The sequence below is a fragment of the Globicephala melas genome, chromosome 1 (genome assembly GCF_963455315.2).
Source record: "Globicephala melas chromosome 1, mGloMel1.2, whole genome shotgun sequence".
Classification (NCBI taxonomy): Eukaryota; Metazoa; Chordata; class Mammalia; order Artiodactyla; family Delphinidae; genus Globicephala; species Globicephala melas.
In genome coordinates, this window is record NC_083314.1 from 15,255,976 (window position 1) to 15,278,737 (window position 22,762).

At 41.5% G+C, this 22,762-nt stretch overlaps 1 protein-coding gene across 20 annotated transcripts in view; it reads right to left on the reverse strand.

The window, feature by feature from the left end:
- Window positions 1–22,762, reverse strand: part of ESRRG (estrogen related receptor gamma) — a 640,838-nt gene that overhangs the window by 484,704 nt on the left and 133,372 nt on the right. For 4 of the 20 annotated variants that reach the window (XM_060296652.1, XM_060296555.1, XM_060296599.1 and 1 more), the window contains exon 2: window positions 2,464–2,592. The exons of 11 other annotated variants lie outside the window; for them this stretch is intronic. The gene's annotated coding sequence lies outside the window, so the exon portion shown is untranslated. Of the gene's footprint in view, window positions 1–2,463; window positions 2,593–11,548; window positions 11,699–11,823; window positions 11,943–22,762 lie in introns of those variants that run through there. 5 more of the 20 variants (XM_060297234.1, XM_060296444.1, XM_060296794.1 and 2 more) reach the window with 4 other exon arrangements.

Below are 22,762 nucleotides of genomic sequence, written 5' to 3' on the forward strand. Positions count from 1 at the left end.
CACACAATGGAATACTACTCGGCCATAAAAAAGAATGAAATAATGTCATTCGCAGCAACATGGATGGACCTAGAGATTATCATACTAAGTGAAGTAAGTCAGACACAGAAAGGCAAATATATGATATCCCTTATGTGTAGAGTCTAAAAATAATACAAGGGAATTTATTTACTAAACAGAAACAGACTCACAGACATAGAAAACAAACTTATGGTTACCAAAGAGGAAGGAGGGGAGAGATAAATTAGGAGTTTGGGATTAGCAGATATACATCACTGTATATATTATAAAATAAACAACAATTTACCATATAGCACAGAGAGCTATATTCAGTATCTTGTAAGAACCTACAATGAAAAAGAATCTGAAAAAACTATGTATGTATAACAATTACTTTGCTGTACATCTGAAATTAACACAATATTGTAAATCAACTATACTTCAATAAAAAAATTAATGGCTTACTAATTTTTTTTCAAACCAGAAATCAACCTTCAGTTCCTCCCATCTCCTCTTTCCTCATATCTAATGAATGACCAGTCTCTCTGAAGAGTGCTTAAGCATATCCCACCACTCCAACTCTGCAGGCACCATACCAGTTCACACCCACATAACCTTATCCAAGACTATTCCAATAGACTCCATTCTTGACCACTCCCCCAACCCTTCAATCCATCATCCAAGGCATTGCTTCCCTAACCTCAACTGGACCACTCCTCCAGAGTCTCACATGGCTTCAGTGGTATCCCTCACTCCTCCAGGTACACCCACAGCCCATTGCATGGTACACAATGTCAGCAGCAAGTCTGCCTGTTAAGTGAACAGTCTTGTCCCTCTCTTGCCTCCACTCAGCCATCTTCCATTGTGTACTCCAGCTCCATAGAACCAGTACAGTTTCCAAAACATCCCCCGTGCTCTCCTGTCTTTACACCCGTTCTTCTCTCATTTTGTAATGCTTTTCTCACCTTGTCCATAGGAAAACTATTCTTAACCCATAAAATCTCGGATCAAATGTTATGTATTTGCTTCCTTTCCTGACTATAATATGTATTGAGTACCTAGTAAGATCTAGCCAGATAACATGCTAGTCACTGGTTATATAGCCACGCCCATGGAAGCAATTCCCAAAGATGAGCTGACTTTTCCTCCATGTCAACCCTGGCCCCGATGTACCTTTCCATTACAGCAGGAACAGCATTACGTTGGAGTTACGGGTGTGTCTGTCTTTCCACTCTACCATAAGCACAATATTCAGTAAAATGTATGTTGAAAGAATGAAAAAGTACACTATGATGTCCCTTTGACTAATTTGTCCTCTGGTTTCATTGGATTTCTCAAAGGACATAATCGAATACAAGGCACAGTGGTCAACAGTAGAGGCTTCAGTGTCAGACAATCTCAGTTCCAAATTTGGTTCCACTACTCATTAGCTATGTGACCTTGGGCAGGCTACTTATCTTCTATAGAGTAGAGACAATTTTGGTCCCTACTTCATAGGGCTGTCGTGAGGACAGCCTCACGACAGGTAAATAACTCAAAACAGTACCTGGCACAAAATCAACTCTTCAATAAATGTTAACTATTATGATTTTACATTGAATACTACACACCTACATATATAAGAAACAACAAATTGTGAAAATAAACATAAATTAATCTCTTAGTTCAAGTAGTCACTTACTCCACAATTTTCTACCTCCCATATGATTTCCAATTGGCTTGAACCTAAAGAGTTAAACATACAGACACACAAGCATTTTTCCCACTAAGGCTTGTCATCTGAGGATGAGGGTCGGGGAAGGCAATGCTGCTGGTTATGGATGTTAAATCAACAATTTTTTCTTACAACAAACCCCTGGCACCCTGTTCTCACCATGTCACGGCCTGTGACGACTTAGTGTCTCCCAAGCATGACCAAGCGATTAGCGGGGCTGTGTCTGTGCATCTCAACAGTAATGGGAGCTCTCTTTCCATTTGGCATGTATTGAAGCCTGAGCGCTTCACTGCCTCGTGCATTTTCAACTTGATGAATTCATTATTCCCCATATTTTTCTCCTCCCTCCTTCAGAGAAAACCTGTCCCTAAAAATGCCAGGATTTTGCCCCGGTTTTAAGAAAACGGGTTGTTTCTTTTTAAACATGCAACCTTGACAGCAAGTCTGCGACAGCTTAGCTACACCCAGTACCACTTGAAGAAGAAGAAGAAAACAGTGAAACGTTAAATTCTTTAATACAAACCCCACAGTATCACCTTTCGCTGGAAAGAAAACACGCAGGTGTCAGTTGGGTATTTTCTAAGAAAAGAGTATTTTTTCAGCTCTGAAAAGGGACAAGGCTAAAGTTATTTGTCCTAGATGAACAACGATATGCTGGTCTCAACAGAAGACCTGAGAACTTATCTCTCACTGTTTGCTTTTTTTTTATCCCCCATAAACAAAGCCCTCCCCCACTCCCCCTGCCATACCTGGAGTGTATCCTTCCCCACTCCGGCCATACAGAGAGTGTCGGCTCATCCCGATGCTGTACTCATGGGCAGGGATGCAACTGAAGGGTGACAAGGGCAGTTTCTGCAGAGCTGTGGTTTTATAAAGTGCTTTCAGGAGAAAAGGGAAAGAAAGGAAATTATCCTAATGGAATAAAATCGTAGATAGCAGAAGAACACCTTACTTAAAACCGGTCTGTGGCTTGCAAACTTATTCTTTTCAGCCATATGACTGGCTTTCAGTAGCAAGAGAATGTAGGAGAGAACTCTGTTCCACCATAAGCAACAGACAAAGAGGTTCTGCTGATATTTCTGAATCAAGACCTGGAGTTTAATGAGCAATAAGGCCTCTGTTTTTATAATGGGTGACATCACGTGCACTGGCCTTTCCAGTGACCTGCAGATGCCTAGGTCACAATCATCATCAATGCTACCTTCACACACACAAGATAACATGAGCCATCAGAGAACTGCATTTAAGGGCATTAGGAAAATAGTTACAAGCACTGGCCCAGGAGTCAGGCCACCTGAGTCTGAAACCTGGCCAGCTCAGGGACCTTACATAGGTTGTTTAATTCTCTAAACCTCAGCTTCCTTATCTGTAAAATGGGAATGCTACTACACACCTGGTATGGAAACTGGTGATGAAACAAAGTAACACATGAAATATGCTTAGCACTTATTTAGCTATTATTAAAATTAGTATCAAACCCAGTATTGTTTTGTTTTGGTAATTTCCTGATATATCTTCAAATATCTCCTTTCTCAGGTATCATAGATCTTTCTGGATGAAAAATTTTGTTGTTGTTAACTAAAATTTTTATTTTACCCAAATATGAATAAAATAATGCCTCTCTAGTGGACAGACATCCAGTTTTTAAAGAATCTACTCCAAAAAAGTTGGTAATATATGACAGCAGTGCTTTTTTTGCAACAAATACCAGATTGTGACAAAAATATGTCTTTCTATAAAATAATGTCAAAGAGATCCTGCCTACTAGTTGGGTTTCTTACACAGAGCCAAGCCTTATCCCCCAGAAGGTGAAAATATCCCAAATGGTTATCTCCTCCACTAGGCAAAAAAAAAAAAAAAAAAACATATCCTGCCACGCTTCTCAGAGGCACAACCTTGCTGTGGTCACACAGAGTCTGAAGATGACGCTTCAGATCTAAATATGGCATGGTTGGGGGGAGAGGGCTGGGAGATAATAGAAGGGAGGGTGGGCGGAGCCCATGGGCTATAAATAACCAAAGAGCATGACTACATTTAGAGCTTCCCAGTGTGTAGGGCTCCGGCAAATCTCCTGCTTTGTTTCCTGAAACAAAAGAAACAACGGCTATGTCCAGGTTTCTCTGAACCTCTGGCAGGAATATACTCTTCTGTATATTCTTTTCTTTTGAACAACTGGGAGCTCAAAATAAATCCTCACCAGCCCTTTAAGACCTTCTCCTCCCCAAGCTGCATCCACACTACGTAGGGAATGACCCACACACGCTCTCCAGGCACTAGCTTCATGCAAAATAACTCCCTAAACATAAAGGGTTTATCTGGCCAAGTCTTAACAAGCCGAGTACACCTTTCAGCTGCGAGTATCTGTTCCTCTAACGTCTTCAAGACGGATGCTCTTTACAGTGTTTTGGCAGAAATAAACATCTGTTTGGGGGAGGACACCTGATCATTTTAACCATTCCTATAATGGGAAAGTGCTGACTAGAGGAAACGTTTACAAAGATTCTTTGTGCAGAGAGGATGGCCCAGGTGTCTCTAAAATCGTCTGTTCAGCAAAAGCACAACCAACCAACATCGCCGCAAACCTCTGAGCTGTCTTCCTTCAAAATGTTTCTAAGCTCTACGCTACCAAAGAAAGTCCCTTAGTGAGCCCACCAGAGAATTCTGAATAATCTTGGGCTAGTCACACATACTATTTGGTGACTAATCTGCACTCCTGTCAAATGGAGAGGGGTCTATATGCATGTGGATTTGTAGAGTCCCAAGAGAAGTTCGGGTCCATAAACCAGTGAATGAATTCCATTAATACATATATGTGGCTTTTTCATCTGTGACATAAATGACGTTTTTTACACCCCTATTTCTGAATGTTCTTTATTAAATAATAAACTCAAGAAAAATTTCATACAAATCACCAGTGTCTGTAACGATTATTCCTTATTATTACAACGGCTTCCTCACGGGCAAAAGCGAGAGTCGAATTTCAAAATCATGGTGGAGTTTGCCAGGGTGGAAGCCTTTTATGACGGCTCCAGATCCCAAGGCTACTTTCACAAAACCAAGTCTCTAAAAGATCACTTGGAGAGATCTGGGGACAATTCTGAACGTTAAAATGTATTTATTAGTACCAGAGGCTGATGGGGTAGGGCAAGAAGTCCTTTTGGACAGCTTTCTAAATCACCTTCTGGTTTTTCCCACCCACCGCAGGAAAGAGATTCTTGACCTCACAGATGCGCCTCCCTCAAAGAACCTCCACACCCTGGAAGAGCCTGGTAAGACTCAGAGGAATACGCTGGAAACTTCACCCTCAGACCCAGGCTGGAGAAGGAGGAAGCAGTTTCAATTTCTCCAAACATTTCAAAGGCCATGCTGCTCCCTTGACGACTGAATTCCAAGCTGTCTGGTCCAGCTTCCCCTTCCTGCTTGGAAATATCTTTCCAGTGCTAAAGGTTTGGAACTTCTGAGTGAGTGTGTGCTTTAATAAAATACGGGATTCCGTTACGATCCTATTTCCTCTTGAAGGGCAAAATCTAATTTCAGGGGAGAAAAGCATGTGAAGGAATCTCGAAGGTTTCTTCTAAGCTTTCCATCTAGACCCAGCAGGCGAGTCCAGGTCAAGAGTTTGATGAGGATACTCATTTCCTATCTACCATATTTTTGCTATATGAGCTGAAGACCAGGACAGTTAGCCAAATCACTCCCTGGGTATAGCAGAGGCCACCTTGCCCCTACCCCTTCCCTTACCAATTCCATATAGGCTGGCTTAACTGCCATCGTCTGTAGTTTTTTTGGGTTTTTTTTTTGGCCAAGAGGCATTCTCTGGCTGCCATGATTGTTTTTGCCTGCTTGCCTGCATGGCAGTGGTGATGTACCAGGGGATGAACATCCTATGGCAGCCCTGACCAATGAGTGACCGGAGAATTGGTGCACAAATATTCCATTTCCATCACCAGCACAGGGCTCACTCTGAGGCCTCCCAGTTTCCCAGCAGGACTGAGATCTAATCTCAGTCCTGCTCAGATCTAACTTCCTTGATAATGCAAACCTTTATCGGCTGCCTTCTTTTCTCTGTCTTACTTCCTCACCTTTCTACCCAGATTGCTTCTCCAATAAATTACTTGCCCTTGAATCTTTGTCTTGGGGTCTGTTTCAGTTGGAATTCAAACTAAGGCTCTGAGATAGTTAAGCCTCTAGAAAGAAAACACATTTGGAAGAAAGTAAAGACACACCCAGAGTTGCATAATTACTACTGCATTACCTATTATAACCAACTCCAGGGCTATATGTGTCTATCATTATCTCTGTTTGAATAAGAAACTCAGGGGGGAAAATGACTTACCAATAGGATTTAGGGATTCCATGAAAACTGTAAAGACTTTTTGGACTACCTGTGAAAGACTGTTTTTTAATCTCACCCCGACTTCTGCCCACGATCCCTCATACTTGCCCTTTGCTTTCCTCACTGTAATTTTCAAGGCTCAGGCTATGCCTGTGCCCGTGGACACAGGAACTAGGCAACAAGCCCACTGTCTCCCACCTCCTGCCTGCTTTACGGGGCTCAGCTTCCCCGTCTGGCTAGCACTTGGTTCTGGCCTCATTCTTAGCTGCTGCCCTTCTGTTTGAGAACCTCACCCCTCATATCCAGTGGGTTCTGATTTGATGGCTTGACTATTCAGTTCATACCTGTCTCCTCTTCTTGGGTAACCCTTTGTGTTTGGTAACCTCGTGTTTGTACCTTTCCCTGGCTCAGACTCTGGTCTCTACACTTGGCTACTCTTATAATCTTCCCAGCTGACCTGTGCCTTTCAGAGAGCGGGATAAGACACTTCTGGACAGCCCTCCTGCTTATCCTTAGTAATTTACCACATGCTCAAGGGAAACGTCTATTATGCGTACTTATTCAGACAAAATGAATGAGAAGATAAACGTGCCTGCTGAACAAGGAAAAGGCTTCTATGCGTTTTTGCAGTGCTTCAAGTTTTCTCTTCTGCTAGCGTGAAGGCTAAGAGTAAACGGTAGCCCCTCAGTCATACATAGCCCTTTAACTGGAAGGGCAACAATCACACTTCTGCCACGAGATGTGAAAGGCAGAAGCTGCAGATGGAGTCTTTCTTGTCCACCTGAGTGTCTATTGTTTGTATTTAATTACTTGTCTGAAAATGGAGGAGTGGGTAATTTCTGTCAATGAGATGAAACTAAACATCAGATATGAGTATCTTTTTATTCACAAAGAGAGATTTATAGATTTATGTCATGTATCACCCTTTCTCCAGTTAAAATCTTTGTGCAATAGGTAAAACAGTGGTTTCAAAGATACCACCAATCAAAAAACTCAACTCAAATCTTTGATAACATGTATAGATGAGTATGTGTCTAAATCCAGCACCAGATTTCCTTCACGCAGTGTCGCATTCCCAGTCATTATTCATTTATACCCAATAACTCAGCAATGGCTCACACTTTCCTTCATATTCAGAAGTAAAAGGTGTTCCTGCGGTTTTCTGCTTCCAGGCAGGATGTCTTGATTTTCATGGGTTTCTACCTGTGCTTCAGTAGTAGATGTTTACAAGACATTCTCCACTGGAAAGAGTTGGTGAGAAGAAAGTTCTTCTGTATCAGTTATGACTGAGATGTTTGAACAGTTTCCTGAAATTTACTTTCTGAGAAAGGTGGTTTGGCTTTAACCTAGATGAATGGTGTGTGCAGGGGTGAAGTTCAGGGAGGGAAGACCTATCCTGAGCCCTTTATAATGACTCTTAGTTGAAAGAGTAATTGGAGTAGTTGGATGATTAACAAGCTATGTAAATAATCTACAGTAACATTAAGAAAATCTCTTATATCCAACAATTCTCTTAAAATTATCTGAACTCACAAAGGAATGTCACTGGAGATTTTTCCAACATGGGTCTACTCTTAGGTCAAACCATCCAGATTTTGTCCATAGTGTCAGTGAAGCATATAACCTGAAGGATAGCGTGAAAGGCAAAGACAATGTTTCTAGAACAGCAGGTATGTTGAATCAGTGTGTACCCCACACCCCGGAACATGGATGTTTTGCAATCTGCATCTATGAGTCTTAATGTTAAAGCTGAATAATAACACCCCTTATCCAAATTGCAAAAAATATTAAAAAATTAATAAAAGTATACATATTTTAAAACAATCAATGAAATACAACTTACTAGCCTCGTCCCTATAGTTCCTTTAACATTTGGCCATAGTACCGCTTTCATACGATAAAGTTTAGAAAGATAGTTAATTTCATGCATCACTACATCATGTGGTCTTACATAGAGCATCAAGTTCTCTGCCATCTAAACAAATGTTAGAAACCTTGCTCTGATTTCACAGTTTTGACTGCTCTCCTGAACCTTAAGGGTTTTATTGTTGTTACTGTTGCTGTCATCAGCCATCATCGCTACAATTCATGAATTCAGTAAATATTCATAGGGAGTCTACTCTGCACCAAGCACTGGGTATACAAATGTGAACAAGAAGTTCCTGCCCTCACAAGGCTTACACATCTAATGGGAGAGACAGCCAAGGAATACGCAAATGCATACCTAATAGGGAACTACAGAATAGGACTGGGTAGGATAGGATAGAGTAGGGGAGGTGAATAGAACAAAATGTTCCCCTGAAGACCAAACAGCAGAGAAAGGAGGTAGAGTGTGAAGAGCAGTGGTTAAAAGCTGTAACCGAGCAGGACCCTATGGGGCCTTCCCAGGACAGACCCCCCCACCAAGTCCTCTGCCTGCCTCTTGTCTGTAGAAGAACTTTAGCCTGCCAGGCTTTCCCCAAGTTCCAAAGAATAAATTTAGGCAGAGAAACGAGAAAATGCAGAAGCAGAGGAGAACAGTCAAGCAAGACAAAATAATAGTTTATCCATTAAACAAAGTCCTTTAGTTCCTCCTCAAGAGCTACAGATAATATTCTGAGCCATATCCTTGAGCGGTTTTGCAGATACTGAAACCACAACCAGGTGGAAGAAGTTAACTGTATGTTGCCCACAAGCATGGAGACCCCAGACCGTTTGGAACCAGAAGGTTGATGATGTTGACTCCCATTTACCACACCACCAACCAATCAGAAGAATGTCTGTGAGCTGATCACACACCCTGAAGGCCCCTCCCTCACCCTGTCTTTAAAAACCTTTCCCTGAAAGCCATCGGGGAGTTCGGGCCTTTTAAGCACTAGGTACCTGACTCCTTGCTTGGCGCCCTGTAAGAAATACTGTACTTTCCTTCACTACAACCTGATGTCAGTCGATTGGCTTTACTGCGTGCAGGAAGGTGGACTCAAGTTTGGTTCAGTAACAGAGTCAGTATAGGCCTCTCTGAGTAGATGCCATGTTTGGTCCCAAAGTAAACTTATAGACTCACAACAAAAATAGACTCCGGAAAGCAATCTCCAGGTGTGTTTTATGTATGCCACTTAATGCACCACATATATGTCTCTCAGGTGTAAATCACTTTTCCCAAATCCCACTTCGTTCCATCACTGAAATATACCTAGGCTGAGATTTTTAGCCCTAACTTTCCCCAGAGAGGGTGTGATATGCTGCTTATAAAGGCCAAAGGATAATAGAGTGTTGCCAAGTGGATTGTAGATTCCCATGCAGTCTGGACTTTCCAGACCAAATGAATCAGCTGGCCCTGCATGACCTCACTTAAGATGGGAATGGGGGCTTCGCTTTGGCCACACATCCTAAACCACATACTGTGCTAAGTTTCCGAGCTGTCAGTCTTTGTGACTCCCCCTTAGGAATACTTAACGACGACTTGTGACATGAGATTCTGAAAGCTTTTTGAAAGTCTTACTCGCTAATGGAAAAGCCTCTTACATATTTTATAGAACTAAACAAACATCAAAGTTAACACTCAAATGCAACTTGTTTTTTCTAAACTCTACAGAGCCTTGTCAGCATATCAACTCTCCTGCAGGTTCGAGTCAAACAAAGGGTGCATGAGTCCTGAATTTTTAGGGAAAATATTAAGATTCTAAGCTTCCTGAAGGCAAAGACTCAGTTTTACGTTTTTGTTTCCCCAGTGCCTAGCGCAGTGACCGACACAAGTAGGTGAGCAAGATAGGTTTAATGGTACTGAAGGGGAAACATGGCAAGATATTTAACCACACAGAACAATCAGCTTTTGCTGATTTTCCTTTCAACATTATTAGCTATCTCCAAAGTTAAATTGTAACTGAAAATATAACATCTTGATATATACAGATAGAGAATTCCATTATACATGCGCTCTCAACCAAGCTTCCTATAAGACTTTACAGGCTCCCCAAATTTCGAAAGGGCACAGAGGCCCCATTGTTGTTGAGGATAATGATGATAGGAGTTATAACGATAGTGACCACTGATTAAGCGCTAACCACCTGCCAAGCACTGTGCTAGATGCTTCCCTATACGCTCTGCTTTACCCAGCAGGTCACTGCATCGTAGCACCTCCTTCCTCAGAGGCTTCCCCTAATCACCACGTCTAAAGTAGCCCCACTTGAATGTAAACTGGTGCAGCCACTATGGAGAACAGTATGGAGGTTCCTTAAAAAACTACAAATAGAACTACCATATGACCCAGCAATCCCACTCCTGGGCATATATCTGGAGAAAACTCTATTTGGAAAAGATACATGCACCCCAATGTTCACAGCAGCACTATTCACAATAGCCAAGACATGGAAGCAACCTAAATGGCCATCGACAGATGAATGGATAAAGATGTTGTACACAGGGCTTCCCTGGTGGCGCAGTGGTTGAGAGTCCGCCTGCCGATGCAGGGGACACGGGTTCGTGCCCCGGTCCGGGAAGATCCCACATGCTGCGGAGCGGCTGGGCCTGTGAGCCATGGCCGCTGAGCCTGCACGTCCAGAGCCTGTGCTCCGCAACGGGAGAGGCCACAACAGTGAGAGGCCCGCGTACCGCAAAAAAAAAAAAAAAAAAAAAAGATGTTGTACACATATACCATGGAATATTACTCAGCCATAAAAAAGAAATGAAATAATGCCATCTGCAGCAACATGGATGGACCTAGAGATTACCATCCTAAGTGAAATAGGCTGAGAGAGAAATACAAATGCCATATGCTATCTCTTACATGTGGAATCTAAAATAGGGCACGAATGAACTTATTTACAAAACAGAAACAGACTCACAGACATAGAAAACAAACTTATGGTTATCAACGGGGAAAAGGGGGAGAGGGATAAATTAGGAGTTTGGGATTAGCAAATACAAACTACTGTATATAAAATAGATAACAAAGTCCTACTGTACAGCACAGGGAACTATATTCAATATCTTTTAATAAACTGTAATGGAAAAGAATACGAAAAAGAATATATATGTATAACTGAATCACTTTGCTGTATACCAGAAACTAACACAACACTGTAAGTCAATTATACTTGAAAGAAATAAATTTTAAAAAAAATAAAGTAGCACCACTCTTTGGTTCCTCTCAGTCCTTACCTTGCTTTATCACCCACCTGCTGATATTGTAAATATTTATTTGTTCAATTGTTTCTTAACTCTAGCTCTACCCACTAGAATGTGAGTTCCAGGAGAGCAGTGACTTCATACTATTCACTCTTGGTTCTTTAGCAGTTTAGTAGAGCTCAATGAACAGTTGATTAGTGAATGAATGTATGAATGATTTCATTCACCCTTTAAGACAACTCTGCAAATTAGTTATGTTTAGACCCAAGAGACTGCAACTATATTTCCCTAAGTCCCACGCTCTTCTTGGTACCCCATACCGACACATGTTGGACAAACAAACATGGTGAGGGAAAGCCATCCCTCCCTCCCCCCACCCCTGCTTCTCCTACCTTTCCTCGGTAGGACCAAAGTCTCCCAGTTCTGTCCTCCCTGGCACATTCTCAGAGGAAGGCAATGAGCAAAGTCGACACAGAGTAACCATTTCCCATGTTACTTTTATATAATGTATTTGTAACCCAAGAAGGAAAGGTTATATCACTTGGAGTCTGGGAGCAGAGATCGTCAGATTTATGAGTCCTCTCTGAGTCACCCGAAGCATCACTGCAGCACAGACCTGGCCTAAGGCATGAACCGGAATCGGGGAAGTTGATTTCTGTGAACTCACCGGGAGATGATGACGGCACATCCAAGGTTAAGGTGACGGATTTTCCGGTACCGAAGTCTTGCCCATTTATATCCACGACGCTGCATCTCTGAGGTACCCTGTTGAATGACTCACTCCTGGCTACGTTTGTGCCTCAAAAAATATTGGGTAGAGACTGTGCTCACTCTGGCTCCAGTTCCACAATGATCTCACTCAGGCTCCTGGTCCATAATGATGAGGTTCTGCCTGAATTATAACGTACTGCAGATTTTCAGTTACTTCTTTCAGAAAAATGGGCTTTTATCTTCCTTATCTTTTAAATTTTATCTCCAGGTAAATATAGCTTTTTCTCCAATATATTTTTATTTCAGGAGGATGATGGATGCAAACAGGAGCCAATGTTTTAATTGCTCTAATACAATGAATCATCTCTATCATGCGCATTTTACTTCTTGCAAAGATTTTTTTTTCCTTAAATCTGTAAGTGCATTTCTGCGAGTTCTGAAATGGAAGCGTATCTCTGAGCTTGCTGACTACATTTCCCATAGTAGGCTATTTAAATGTATCTTTAAAGTGGATTACACATCTCAGGGGACTGGTAATGGGCTATGGAGTCACCTACTTCAGAGTCACCAGTTCACATTTAGTCCAGACTTCCGGCAGTGAACAAAAATCATTATAACTGACCACAGTTTGGCTTTCTTTTGTGGAAATGGATCAGTGGCTCCCCTCCGGTTCCCAGTTCCTAGTTCTCCACAGCACAGGGACCACCAGCATCTCAAGGCATTAAGTGAGATCCTCTCAGTGATGGGGGAACCGGAAGAGAAGCATCTGTGTAGAGACACACAGACACACTCACATGCACACTGTGGATGCACATATATAAACACACGTGTGCACACATCCACACATCAACACACACACATACACACATACTGGTACAACTATTTTGACCGAACTCATCCATAAGGAACAGTAGGAAACATACTGTAACCACTGATCTCCCAACACTCAATTCACTCCAAACTGTTCCAACAACTTAAGAATGCGCCTACACCGCCTGGGGGCCTGCTCTTGGTGTGCAGGATTTCTGCAAACGGATGAGAGCACCTTCGGAAGCCAGCCTGGCTGTACACTGTGATGAAACATAACATGACATTAGTCTTCAGGGATGTCCATCTGGAAGCTTTTAGGAACAAGCCTGCACTTAAAGATCAAAGACAACTGAGATGACTCTTCAGAAATACTACCTTTCCTCAGAACCCAGGAGACTGAATGCCGTTCTTCCCCGCTGTCCCTCCTTCATCTCTTGCCTCCAACATATCATCACGGCTTGTCCATCTCCACTCTTCATACACCATGAATCCATCACTTATTCCCACCATCATCATCACCCTCTTAGGGACCACCATCACTCCCCTTGAATACTGCAACCTTCCCCTGTGTCCTTGTCTGAGATGTTTACTCCACGCCTTCTCTGTGAACATTCCAGATCACCACTGCCCTGTTAAAACCCTTCAATGGCTCCCCGTTGCTTCATATCAAAGTCCGTACTCCTAGCACAGCCAATAAGACCTTGATGATTTCACCGCCATGGCCTCCTTCTCTGTGTTCACATCACAGAAACCATAGACCCGAGCCATGTTGCTCCTGTGATGCTTCCATCAACCAGGTCTGCATTGCTGCCTTCCACCATGTTTCCTCTTTACTATTAAATCATCCTTCTTGACTCAGCATAACTGTCGTTTCTTCCCAGGGTTGTAACCTCAGCCTTCCAAGTTCTGGGCTGGGTGCCTTCATATAGCCCTATCATGTCACTCACCACACTACAGCAGAATATTATCCCCCTTAGGAGAAGCTGAGTCTTGTGCACTGTTGAATCCCTAGTCACTAATATGGTACCTGGAGTCTATTTTGGTGAATAAATAAATGAGTTCAGAATTTTAAGAATGGCTTATAGCATTTTCTCTCTTTCATGACTACATTCCTCCTATCTTTTTTGTTCTATTATAAACCAACCTTGTATCCTGAGCATATTCTATTCTTATTCTTTTTTTTAACCTTGGTATGGACCTCTCTGCATATAAAGCAGAGAACAACAGAAATGGAGAGGGGAACTCCACTCCAAGCCAGGATTCAAAAGGTAGGTTAGGGCTTCCCTGGGGGCGCAGTGGTTGGGAGTCCGCCTGCCGATGCAGGGGACGCGGGTTCGTGCCCCGGTCCGGGAGGATCCCACATGCCGCGGAGCGGCTGGGCCCATGAGCCATGGCCACTGGGCCTGCGCTTCCAGAGCCTGTGCTCCGCAACGGGAGAGGCCACAACAATGAGAGGCCTGCGTACCGCAAAAAAAAAAAAAAAGGTAGGTTACTAAGGAAAATCAAAGGCTAGCCTTTTCGGGAGGGCTTTTATTTACCTTTTTTTTTTTTTCTAAGGACAGTTTATCCTGTGCTTGAAGAGCTTTAGGCAAGATCTTACCTGAAGATGATGGAATCAATTGGATCACTGTTTGTTATAAACAAATCTAAGCCAGGTTTTGAAATGAAGGTGAAGAACCTAGAATTACTGCTTACATGACTATGTCTCTGCTTCTTTGGACCTGACAGAGAAGGAAAAAAAGGAAACGAGAAGAAATAGGTAGATAAGGAGACGATAGGATATATTTCTAAAAGGAGAGTATAAGAAATATATAGATGCAGAGGATTGGAAGTAGAAATGATAACTACTAAAGGAGCTCAAGGAAAGAAAGTGGGAAGCATAGAGACAGCAAGGAGAAGAGTAAAAGCAGATGAGTGGGAGAGGTAACACCCAAGGGAAAAAGAAGAGTGAAAATCAAAAGATATGAACAGATAAATAAGAGAAGTGAAAAAGAATAGGCAAGAAGAAAAGAGGAGACAGTGTAATATGGTAATTTGCTTAGAGTAGGGGCCTTACTTTGACAGTTGAATAAATCAATGAATGAATGAGAAATAAGAAAAAGTCAAGGAATATCAAAAAAGCTTAAAATATTTGGACTTTGATTTCCAATCTATCATGTTATGTATTCACTACACCCCCAAAGTACTGGGCCCATCCACAGCCCAGTCAACTGAGAGCAAAACTCGATTTTATATTAATGTTAAGAAAAGAATGTGATTAGAATGCCGATCATTCATTCATTCAACCAACAATCACTACGCACTCTCAGCGGCCAGACCCTGTATTAGGTGTGAAGGACCTGACTGTCAGACACATCACCTCTGCCCCCAGGGAGATTGCAAAAGAAAGCACTAAATCTCTTTTCAAATTGGAAAGAATCTTCTACTTTATACTGCACAGCCTACATAATCTGTGAAAAAAATATATATATCAGAATCAAAAGTAATAGTGTGGCTTGGCCAAAAGCCACAGGAAATGGGGGCGTCTTTCTCAACAGAATTAGATGACATTATAACATGTGCCCATTTCGAATGGAACTGCAAATCATAAAAATGCCAAAAACATGGAGAAGAAAAACACTGAAGGAGCTAACAGAAAAATATTAAAGACAGACGTTATTAAAGAGAAAAGCATAATAAATACAGGGTACTTGAAATTCTCTTTGTCATAGGGCTAGACTGCAGTGTGACTCCCAATCCCATTAAGGTCATTCTAAATTGAGTCCCTTGGTATAATGAGCCCCTCTTGATAACAGCAAAACACATGGCCTCTCAAGAGCTCCTGGAAGGGGCCCTGCAGAGCCGGCCACCAGGAGGATATTCACGGAGGAAGGCAGTGGCCACTTCACGTGACAGCCCTGCAGACAGAAACACAGACCCACGTCCCACTCTTCCTTCCCAGATCCTCAGCACAGGAGTAAACAGCATCCCTTCGCTGTTCACCAGGAGACAGAAACCAGAGCTTTTAGATGCATATTTCAGTAACAAGGTCCTGCTGAATCCCCAACTTTTGACATTTGCTGGCTATAAATGTCTTAGACTTGAAGAGTTGTGATATTACATTAGAGGTTTCCTGGAAAAAATACTCTTGACTATTTTATATTTGGACTACAAGTTGTAGCTTCCTATTTAATTTGAATAAAAGAGAGAATAATGTATACAATTTCCCCACTGAGGTCGTCTTTCCTCATACACTTTGGATGATTCGAAACAGAAAGGAGTTTCGAATAAGGACAGAGGGATTCCAGATACATTTTATAAGCAACACCACCCTCCTCCACCATACAAAATGCTAGCAAATTTGAGGGACATACACTATAAGTTAGTGGGACATCCAAGAAACCCAAATTATTACATTACCATTTTCCTGGACCCCATTAACCTTGAGAGAACTGTAAAGGTCACAAGATTGCATGGCTAAATAGCATTCAGCAATTTCTCTAAAAATGTAAAACCAATAGCTCTTCCACCCATGCTCTTTTTTTTTTTTAATCACTAAAGGTATTTGCATGAAAACAGGATCTTTGTTTCCTAAGGATTGATCCCCTTGCTACTTACTGCTGCTGCATCTCCACCTTGGTGGCATCAGAGCTCCTGCTAAAGAGCTAATTGTAATATCACAAAGGAATGTGATTTCAAGTGGAAGCAGCTAACCTCTTATGAAACAAAGACCCTGTTTTCAAGCAACTGTTTCTTACAATAAAATGCAAGAAAAGCTAAATATCTAAAATGTAAAATAGATGATTTATCTGAAGAATAGATACTAATATTGTCTATGACTCTCTACTTCTTAAAGCTGCAGGAAAAAGTTAGACAAAGAAAAAAAAAGAAAGAGACTAAAAATGAACTTTCAGATGTTAACAACATGCTTTTTCTACACCTTTGCCAGTGTCATTTGCCTACCAATGTGGGACAATTATATTCTTATTATTTTACTATGCTAACCTCATTTCACTGAGCAATATGGGTCTAAAATTAGGTTTGAAAATGGCATATTTTATCTAGACACTACTTCATCTTTGTAACTATAAAGCCACTTACAATAATTTCTATTTTCCATTTTCCCTACGTAATTTAGCATTTTGCTCACATTTTACTATTTATATTATGACAATTAAGCATCAGTTTTCAGGGATTTTAGTCTCAGCAGTGTGCACAGATGAGTATACTCCTAATCACTCTGTAAGAGATAAGTAGAAATATTCCTTCCTACGGCATGAAATGAACACCTAGATCTCATAAACCCCAAGTTACTGCACAAGTAAGACAAATATAAATGGATTTAGAATGCATCCTGATAAATATATATAATTTATGGAAAATACAGGAGAAAAATGTCAAATGACCACTAAGAGCACCTAGGTGATATCCACCCTTTGAAGCCTATTTCAGGAAAGATAACCAAACGTGGACATTCACGTTTACATGCTTTGTATGACCCCTGAACCGTGGGCTGGAGCCAGGGTGCTGCTTCCTCTCCTATGGGCTGCTCAAATAATCACACACAGCATGGCCCCATTACCTGTGATTATCTGTGGCTCTCTCCTGTGGGTGGGCACAACGTGTCAGAAAAGAGAAAGCTGTGGATAGGAGTCTTGTGTGAACTATTCAGGTTTGCCCTCTCTGGACCTCATAGCCCCAGTACCTGCATAAGAATGCCCAGATCTTGGATAAAGAAAAGATGAGGGGAGGGTCAGAGCTGGAACGGGGTTCACACCTCATCATTATTAAAAAATTAAAAGAAAGCTGGATCAAATGCACTTGCCACATCAACAGCATAGTTGAGGTATGTAAAGATACTATGCTGTGTACTGTCTTTAAAGACGTTTAAGTCAGAAGAGCCACTACTGAACACTTAAACGCGAAAAACTCTGCTTGGTGCTTTACGTTAACTCACATTTAAAAATAACCTTCCAAGGTATTCTTATCTCATCTCTTGCAAGGTGTACACAGCATCTGAAGATGATGGAAGGGTGAATTTGCCCAACTTCACACAGCAAAGTGTGGGCACACTGGGATTCAAGATCAGCCCAGGCCCGATTTCTTTCCTATTCTAAGAGGTAAAGTTCTTATCAACGTAAACTAATGAAAAAGATCTGGTAGTTCACCAAAACTCTAAGCCTGGCTCCAAAATCTTTAGCTTCATTTATTCATTCAGCAAACATTGGTTGAGTAGCTCTTCTGTGATGATTCATACTTTGTAAGAGAGGAACTTTGGTTTAAAAAAAGAAGGGTGGTTGGGAATCTTGGATCAAGCCTCCTTCCTAGCTCCTCTGGTCCCACAAAGGCTAACTACTCAACTCTTCTTCTGTAACATGAAGACATTAGACAAGATCATTTCCATGTTTGCTTCTAAAAGGGGGTAATGCCTCTACATGCCTCTGTTCTAATACCCAGATAATAACTAGTCATTTCAGAGCAGGTATGTCAAGATCAAGCTATTGTAATTAACAAATAGCACTGCATGGAAATGTGGGTTTAATAATTACCTCATTATATGAACATAATCTACCCCATACATCTTTGCTTGTACCTAAGGTTTTTCACACGTAAAATGTGCTAAGTGGATTGTTGTGGTGTCATCTGAGTGCTGCCTAATGCTTGCATTACGATACATAAGTGAATAATTACTGTATTAGTTTGCTAGGCCTTCTGTGACAAAGTACCACAGACAGGGTGGCTTAAACAACAGAAATTTATTGTCTTACAGTTCTGGAGGCTAGAAGTCCAAAATCAAGGATGTCACCAGGGCCGGTTCCTTTGGAAAGCTGTGAGGGTAAACCTGTTCTAGTCCTCTCTCTGAAGCTTCTGGTTTGCTGGCAATCTTTGGAGTTCCTTGGCTTATGGCTGTATAAACTCATCTTCACGTGGCATTCTACCTGTGTCTCTCTCTGTGTCCAAATTTCCCCCTTTGATAAGGACACCAGTCCTACTGGATTAAGACCCACCCTACAGACCTCATTTCAACTTAATCATCTGCAAAGACTTTACTTCCAATTAACGTCACATTCTGAGTCCCTAGGGGTTAGAACCTCAACATCTTTGGGGGGAACACAATCTAACCCATGATAGTTATTGTTCATAAAGTTTTGATTTCTTTAGATGTTTCGTAAAATTTAAAAGCTCAGTTGTCTCCTGCTGCACTGATTCCACGTGAAGGACCAGTTAGGGACATTTCACTGGAAACCCATAGAGAAGAAGGCAAGACACAAGTTCGGGGTTTGGGAAGGCAGAAGCTCAGCAAAGCACTCAGCCCACATGCCGAGGGTCCACGCACTCTGTTCCCACTCCATGGAGACCCACAGTCATGGAAAGTCCAGCCTAGAGATGGCTCACACTAAGCACATGTCAAAGATACAGCTTTCCATTCAATCGGAGACACTTCTGTTCACGGGCAACAAAATCGACCCTGCCGTGTCATGTAGGATGGTGGCCTCAATGAGATATATCTTAATTTAATAGAGAAATAAAAGCAATATAAGGTCATAAGCTAAGACCATCATAAAGCGCATTCAGGCACCCCATACTATACTCCCAAGCTGCTTTTTAACTCTGAGTGAAACAATTTCCCCAATGTCTACAGCAACGGCTCAGTTAATTTCCTCCCTTAAGAGAATATCAACCCGTCCCCTATAACACATCTTAGTAGAAGTGTTTTTCTTTTCTTCTGTTCTTTTTTTATGTTAGAACTCTAAAGATATGAGGAGGGAAACAGCACTGGTTTCTGAATGACAGGAAATCTCCCGCAGAAAGAAAGCACATTCACACTTGATTACTGTCTCTAGAGACTTTGTAAAAGACCAAGCATCAGTATTTGAAAATGAACCAAGTGAAAGGTACCAAACTGCCTTGGGCAGAAAAAGCAGCACTGGCATCTCCCTACACCTTCACTAATAATTCTTTCATTCAATAAAAAAAAAAAAAATCTGAGCACCTACTATGTTTCGTTCATTGTTCTAGGCAGAGGGCAGCAATTTAAAATGGGATGGTCGGGGTAGATCTCATTGAAAAAGTAACATTTGAGGAAAGCCTTGAATTATGGAAGGAGTTAATCACAAGGATATATAAAAGAATATTTCAAGCAGCGCCAAGGCCCTGGATAGCTCAAGGGATAACAAAGAGGTCAGGTGTTTGGAGCAGAGACACGAGGGGAGAGGAGAAAGACCAGGTGAGGGAGGAGATGGGGGTCAGCCCAGGTCAGTCTTCTCGAACATTCTAAATACTCTGACTTAAAATGGAAATGGACAGCCACAACAGCATTTTGAACAGGGGTGAATAACCAGGCTTATGTTTTGAAACCTCTTTTAGCTCAGAAAAGTCTCCTGCTCATCAAAAGCAAATGACTGAGTACTATCTTACCTCACATTTAAAATTTACTCAAGATGTATTAACGACTTGAATGCAAGACTTGAAACCATAAAACTCCTAGAAGATGGGCTTCCCTGGTGGCACAGTGGTTGAGAGGCCACCTGCTGATGCAGGGGACGCGGGTTCGTGCCCCGGTCCGGGAAGATCCCACATGCCGTGGAGCGGCTGGGCCCGTGAGCCATGGCCGCTGAGCCTGCGCGTCCGGAGCCTGTGCTCCGCAACAAGAGAGGCCACAACAGTGAGAGGCCCGCGTACCGCAAAAAAAAAAAAAAAAAAAAAAAAACTCCTAGAAGAAAACATAGGCAGTAAGCTCCTTGACATCAGTCTTGGTAAGGATTCTTTGGCTCTGACTCCAAAAGCAAAGGCAAGGCAACAAAAGCAAAAATAAACAAGTGGGACAACTTCAAGCTAAAAAGCTTCTTCACAGCGAAGGAAACCATCAACAAAAGGAAAATGCAGCCTACTGAATGGGAGAAGATACATGCAAATCATATATCTGATAGGGGGGTAATATTCAAAATACATAAAGAACTCATACAACTGAATAGCAAAAAAAACGAACAATCTGATTAAAAAATAGGTGGAGGATCTGAGTAGACATTTTTCCAAAGAAGATACAGATGACCGACACATGAAAAGATGGTTAATATCACTAATCAAGGAATAGCAAGGAGGCCACGGTGTTTATATGCATATGTATATATACAATGGAATACTACTCAGCCACAGAAGAGAATTAAATCCTGCCATCTGCGACAACATGGATGGACTCTGAGGGCATTATGCTAAGTGAAAAGTCAGACAGAGAAAGACAAATACCGTGTGATCTCACTTATATGTAGAATCTAAGAGCAAAACAAATACAAAACTAATAGACCCAGAGAATAGAATGGTGGTTGCCAGAGGCAGATGGTGGGTGAGCAAAATGGGTGAAGGGGGTCAAGAGGTACAAACTTCTAGTTGTAAAGTGAGTAAGCCATGGGGATGTAACATACAGCACAGTGATTATAGTCAGTAATACTTTATTGCATATTTGAAAGCTGCCGTAAGAGGAAATGCTAAAAGTTCTCATCACAGGAAAGAAAGTTTTTTGTACATTTTTTGTAACTTTGTATCAGGACTAACTGTAACTGGACTTCTGTGGTGGCTAAAGCCAGCTCAGCACCTGTAAATGGCTCTTCACAACGAATCTCTGCTAGAAACAAGACAACCTCAAACCTCCAAATCAGCACCAGTGTGTATTTTTTTCAAAGAGAGAGAGAGATTACACACATTGTGTAATAGTCAATTTAAGGCAGATTCTTCCCTAAAGTTACATGACCTTGAATAAATCTGGATTTGCTTCCTACTCTTTAAAATTAAGGGATGAGTACCAATAAAAAATTATCTGTAAAAGTACATATATACTGTATGTTTCATGTCTGGTAGCCAGCCTCCATGATGGCCTATGATGACCCTTGTCTCCTGATACTCACATTTTTTTGCATGAGTCGTAAAGAAATAGTGAATTAGGGCTGGCCAGTGTGACCACTTCAATAAGGCTGAAGTGATAATGTGTGACTTTCAAGGCTAGGTCATAAAAGACATTGCAGCTTCTGCCTTGTTCTAGAGAATCACTTGCTCTAGGGAGATGCCAGCCACCATGCTATGGGGAGAGGCCCACATGGAGAGACAGCAACATGCCAGCTGTTATAAGTAGCCACCTTGGAAATGGGTCTTCCAGTCCTATTCAAGCCGTCCTTCGGCTGTAGCTCTGCCCAGAAACCCACTGCAACTTCCTGGTGACAGACAACCTCATGAATAACCCCGATCCAGAATTTCCCAACCAAGCTCATCCTAAATTTCCAAGCCACAGAAAGCATGAGAATGAATATGTCCTTATTTTCTGAAGCCACTAAGTTTCCAGGTTATTCATTACTCAGTAGATAACTGTGATGCTTTCTAACATCCAAATATTCTAGTGATCAGCAGTGAGCTACTGTTTACAACATTCATTTTTATCTGAACTCGACCCCAAAATCAGTATTAAGATCACAACCAGATAAAACTATATTGGGAAATTACAGAAACATATACTGAAAACCTTCACTTGACTGGAATACCAAAACTAAAACGTACTCATTTGGAGTGATATTAGAATGCTGGAGGAAGGATGGACTTTGGAGTCAGTAAAAAAAATGGGTATGAAAAATGTGCTTATTAGCTTGAGCACATGAGTTAAACTGGTCAAGCCTCAGCTTCCCAATTGGCAGAATGGGAAAATAATGCTTAGTTTACATTGTTGAGAAGAATAAATAAGATAATATGTACAAATAATTTTATTCACCAAGCATCAGTTTCTCTTTTATTAAAATGAATCTGGGCCAGGTTTGTTTTGAAAAGGCAAACCTCTAAAAATAATAAATTGACATGTGTGTGTAAGTTTTATTTGCTTGTCTCATGGCTAATGTTAATTGTAACATTAGTCTTGTTTTGTGTCTAATATGAAGCTAACCAAAACTCAGAGTTACAATCAGAGTTACAATCAGTAATTCATTTGTTACTGGCCACTGCAATGCCATTTAAATTTTGGATAGGGGAAACAGCTAAATACTTTACAGAACCAGGTCAGAAAAGAGCTTAATACCTAGTACTCTCTTTTTAGTGATTTCTACAAAGTAGAATTGACAGACAATGAG